Below are 6,106 nucleotides of genomic sequence, written 5' to 3' on the forward strand. Positions count from 1 at the left end.
TTTTTGCAACAGCTGTTGACATAGCTAAGGATTTGTGCATGGTAATTTAAAAGTGTTGCTTTTGTGTATTTTCTTGGGAATTCTGTTTAGTTTCCATTATTTATTAAGCTGAGTACACATCTAATCATTGAAAATTGCAACTGTGTAAGATGATTTTGAGGAAAAGTAATGTTATATCAACTTGTGTGTGTGTGTAAGTTGTAGGGTGTACTTGTGCACTAGGATGACTGAGAACCTACATTGATGCCTGTTTTGCTGTATGTTGAATATTGTGTTGGGAGTTGCAATATTTTCAAGGCATTCCATGGCATACAAGTAGTGCCATCTGTCTCTACTAAATTATGTATTGAAAAATAGCTGACAGCTGTGTTAATGAAAAGGCAGAGTCTTCCGTTGAGTGTCAAAGAGAATGGACGGTCTTTCTTTCTTACCCAACCTGCGCCAACATATTGCAATAAACGTACGTGCTATATAAACCTAGGATGAAATTTGCCATGATGAATTCATATGGCTCTTCCGGGATTCCAACCCAAATCTCCCAATTGCTGGTCAGGTATGCTATCATTCCTTAACCCTAATCACATCGATTTCAATAATCTTTAATTTCATTTTTCAAGTACGTAATTCGGTTAATGCAACTTTTGAAAGACAATTTTCTGTCACTATGCACATGTTATTACTGGTTGCATCACAGATTGCCCGATGGTTCTCCTAGAATAGCAAATTGTATTGATAAATTTTGAGAATTATGACTTCTGGTAGAATTTCAGCCATGAATTCAGGATTACTCCATTCAGAATACAGGATACCGGCTCAGAATGATAAAGAAGATCATGACTTTTCCTACAATCTTTGCAAATGGTGAGAGTGTAAACCTATTCAGAATAGCAGCCCAAATTGATCTAAATACTGTGCTCCTATTTTATTCCAAAATCTCTGGGAGAAAATCAATGGAGATCTATATTGAAACCCAGACGGCACAGGAAGTTTTCGTACCTGAATACGAGGGTGGACCATCAAGATACAAAAATCGCGCTTAGGAAGTTACTAAAAAGGTTTTGTTTCTTTATTTCCTTTAATGACGAAAAAAGATGCAAGAGGACTGGCAAATTCATATGCATCGTTAAAATTGTATCTCATCGATAAAACTGTATTCGGTCTGGGACTATTTTCTTTCGCGGGTGGTGCCATCGTGCCATATCCTCCTAGAAAGATCACATGTCTTCACAAGCCGGCACAAGCCGTTGGAGATCGCATCGTTTACGTCACGTCTCACCACATTTCAGGGATTTTTGTGGTTAAGTTTGTGAAAAATAGAGTGTCTGGTAATGGTGAAGTTTCCCTTATTCTTTAATTTCATTCACTGGGCTTCAGAAACGTGTTTGTGAGATATGTTTGTTAAAAGTGCCTTTCGTGTGTGTATTGTCGGGATGTAATGGAAACTCCGGGACATGGTTCAAGTTTTTAGCTTTTCAAAAGATCCTGAGTTGAAGAAGAAGTGCATTTGGGCGATAAGAAGAAAACATTTCACCCCTACGAAAAACTGTGAGGTATGTACTCTTTCTCGCTGTAATTATTTGGATGTAATTTTAAGTTAGAAGTGGCTTCGGGATGTTGATGCATCAACATCCCGAACTATTCAGTACTGAAGTACTATAGTACTATTCAGTACTAAAAATGGTGATTCAAAATATTGTAGCAGCAATTCGTTTGAAAATTCTTGCATTTTAGTTGTCTTTTTTGTATTAATTCATTCGGTAAACGTGTGGTTAAAGGAGAAACTAGGAATAAGCTGCCAAGTTTATAGGATCAAATATTGCTTCTTAGCTTGCCCTATGGTGTATTACACGTCGGCTTTCATCATTTCAAATTATCTTATGCTATAGTTTAAAACAATAAAAATATCAGGCATACAAATATTTACTATATTTACGAGCCTAGTAATTTGATTTCTCATGCAGAAATACGAAAAATTGGAAATGATTTGACCTAATAAGTTACATGGTATTTTATTATTTATTAATTTTAGGTGTGTGAGCTTCACATCGCACCTTGTGATATCAGAAAATAATCTGTGGCCTTGGACGAGAAGACGAGGAGAAAATTCTTGCTGAATTGAAGGTGCCCAGATTGGAGGAAGGTACCATTGCTTCACTGTTACCTGTCGCCAAGAAGACAGACATTGTGGCAGAAGTGACATATTTGTGGATGTGGATTTGATTTGTGCAAGTTGATGCTGTGATAGTGGACGTTCATCGGAGAAAGTATTGAAGATAGTTTTTATGTATCGACCAGTCGATCCTCTTTTAAATAATTTTTTATTCGAAAGAGAATAAGAGTAATTGTTTCGCTAAATTAGATGTGGGATAGAAGAGAAAATTGGAAATATTATTGTGGTTGACAATAGAAAATACATAATATATATGTATTGTATTTCTGTGGGTTTTTCTTTCCTGCCTCTTTAAAATTTCTTGTGGTGGTGACTTCATGCAAAGTAAGTATAAAATGAGATATCATGTTTTATTTTACAAGTGTTTATGCTGGTGATTTGGCAGGACTTTCATATTTTTAATAGGTTGATACATTTACTGCAGTGACCTAGAGACTTTTACTCATCCCAAATAATTTTTCAAATACTTTAGCGCCTGATATGGGTAAGTTTTAGTAGCTGAGACTGAACTATTCGTTAATTTTTGCTTGCATTTTGATGAATTCGATCATACTAATAGCAGATGTGTCAGCAATCCTGTTTCATCAGCAATTTTTATTTAAAAATTTTATTTCGTCAGGCTTTAGGGTAAGCTTTTTAATGCTCGTGGGCTATGTGATGTCTTATTTAGTGTCAAAATTAATAAGAATTTACTCTTATTAACATCTCAAGGTTTCCATGTAAGTACGAGCCACTTAAGAATGCTGGGGATGCGTGAATTAGCCTTGAGAATCTCATTTTTTGCAGTTATTTATGTGGCCGAGTAAGTTTTGTAAGTTCTCAATAGGTAAATAGTACTGTATCATGGTAATTAGAATTCATGATATAGTATTATTTACCTATTGAGAACTTACAATTCATAATGATTCATAACATTCTCATCGATTGAGATTAGCCTGAGTGCTGTGTTCCTGCGCGCTTCGTATCCTATCGTACGTGCTTAGTAGCGGACATTCACATGCTGCGTACGCGCTTCGTCGACAGGCCGCGAATGGAAAGTATCCATTGACGAAAAGCGACGAAGCGGCATAGTATCCCCGTAGTCAATGGGTACTATGTACATACGAATTAGATACGGAGGGTTCTGTGCCATCTGGGAACACATGAGGCTTATTTTTTCCAAACCTGAATCCTCATGTTTGGGAGAAGATATTAAGTTATGCACTTAATTGGAGGAAATATGGTAATATTACACATTGCTTACTTTGAGAGAAGGGAGCAGAGACTGATCATTACTATTCCCATGAGAGCTGGTTCCTAGGGAGACACTGAATGAAATATACATGAACAGTTGGAGTTAAGGCAGATGTCTGCCTTACATCCAACTGTTCATGGATAATTTGGAAGAAGGTTCTTTGAAGTGCATTAGATAGGTTACATAATACTGTTGAAGTTAATATGAAAGGTGAGATATGTATCCACTGCATAGTTTAAAAAATAAACAATATTGCCCATATAGTATAATTTCATTTATATGATAGTCATAATAATTCATTAAAACAGGTAGGATCTTTATCTTTATCTTTATTCATCCACGGCGAGGATTGGCCCTCGCGGATGTTGTATACAACACATTTATGAAAACATTCGATACAACGAAACATACAAAACATGTACATTAGATCAAAACATTAGAAACACATACATTACAAAGATTACATTTAAAATAAAAGAGAAGAAAAGTCCAGCTCAAAATACTCATGAATCGAGTACAGTGGATAATTGCACAGCCACTTTTCCAGCACATTTTTCAGTCTAGTGATGCTCACTGATCTGGCTTTGCTGGGTAATTTATTGAATAATTTTACTCCCAAATTGTCAGACTGGTTGTTGGTCTTAAACAGCCTACAGTAATTAGTATTTAGGCTATTTTTAGCCCTAGTGTCATGAGAGTGGATGGTGGATCGTATGGGGTAGGTATCTAAGTTATCTTTAATGTGCATAATGCTGCGAAACACAAAGAGGCTGTAGATGGTGAGGATATGAAAGTTTTTAAAAATTGGCCTGCAGTGGTCACGGGGCCCAGCACCACTCAGAATCCTCACTGCTTTTTTTTGCAGTTTTAGAATTTCTTTGGTTTCATTTGCATGTCCCCAGAGTCGAACACCATAGGCAAGAATACTATGAAAAAAAGTAAAATAGGCTAATCTCATGTACTTTTCATTGACACAGGTTTTAAGTTTCCTCAATAAGTACAAAACCCTAGAGAGTTTTTTGCTGACTAGGAAAACATGTGAATTCCATGTCAATTTAGCGTCAATATTGAAGCCTAGAAGCCTGACAGGATCATTGTTTAGCTCAGTACTTTTAAGACAGCATGTAAGATGTTGTGTCTTGCCATTGTTCAGAAAGAGATTATTGGCTGTAAACCAGAGTTGAGATTCTTCTATTGCCTTTTTTGTAAGAAGTCCGACTTGGCTAGGAGTATTGCATTTCTGCACCAGAGTGGTGTCATCTGCATATATCATGCAGTCCATAGAAAGACTGTAAGGTAGGTCATTGATTAGAATAAGGAACAAGAGAGGACCAAGGACGGACCCCTGGGGAACTCCATGTTTCACTGGAAGAAAATCAGATTGGTTACAATTTACTTGTACCATCTGCTTTCGATCAGTGAGGTAAGAGGTCATGAATTTCAGCTCACTGTTATGAAAGCCGTAGTATTGGAGTTTTTGCAGGAGGGTAGCATGATTGACGCAGTCAAAGGCAGAGGTTAAATCACAAAGTGTGAGTGAGACACATTGCTTGTCTTCAAATGCCCTTGATAAATTTTTTACCACTGACTCAACTGCCAATTCAGTGGATTTCCCAGGGCGAAATCCAAACTGGGAAGGGGTGAAGAGATTGTGTTTCTCAAAGTGTACTAGAATTTGTGTATAGGCAATAGTTTCTATTATTTTAGCAATCACTGATATAATGGTGATGGGCCTATAGCTGTTGGGAAGAGTAGTGTCTCCTTTTTTGAAGACAGGTATGACCTTGGAATATTTTAAGGAGTCTGGGAAGTATCCAGTGGAAAAACAGGCATTAATAATAATAGATAGAGGATGAGCTATAATATGTATTATGGACTTAATCAGATCATTGGAAAGCCCATTGATGTCACGACTGGTGGAGTTTTTAAATTTTTTTACTACATTGAAAATATCCCTCGTACTAATCCATTGCGACTGAAATTTAGGAGGGGATATCAGGTGTTTATTGAGTAGTGCTAAGGCATCACACCTGTTATTTGTGATTTTTGATAATGTGGTGTCCACGGAATTGACAAAGTGATTGTTGAAGGTATCGGGATCAATTGTAATAGGAGATCTGTTTATAGAAGTGCCTTTTTCCCTATTGATCACAGTCCAGGCAGCTTTGAATTTATTAGAGGCACTATTAATGAAATCCATGTTTGCATTTTGTTTCGCTTTTATTGCTGCGGAATGATACTCCTTATTCAATCTTTTATACACTTGTTTAAGATCTTCAGTGGGTAGACGCTTGTACTCATGATAGGCATGTAGTACACTTTCCCTGCGTATTTGGACCTCGGGATTGTTTGAGTGGCCACGTGATTTAAAGAATTTTCGGACTGGGACAGCTTTTCTGGGAAAGGATTCATTAAAAAGGGAGATTAAGGTTTCAAAGAACAAAGAGAAATTTGAATGACTGTCGTTGTGTGAGAGTAAGCTAGTCCAATCCACACCACCAAGCAGGCCTTTAAAGACTTCAAGGCCGTGAATGGTGATTGGACTTATGTACCTAGTGTTGGATTCCCTAGGTGGACTATTGTTAATTGCAATCAACTGAAAGAGTATGGCCATATGGTCTGCAACAAGAGGATCGATGACAGTAAGGTTATATGCATGAACATTAAGAGTGGTTATCACATTATCAATACATGAATTGTTC

This window comes from Ischnura elegans, chromosome X (assembly GCF_921293095.1).
Source record: "Ischnura elegans chromosome X, ioIscEleg1.1, whole genome shotgun sequence".
NCBI lineage: Eukaryota > Metazoa > Arthropoda > Insecta > Odonata > Coenagrionidae > Ischnura > Ischnura elegans.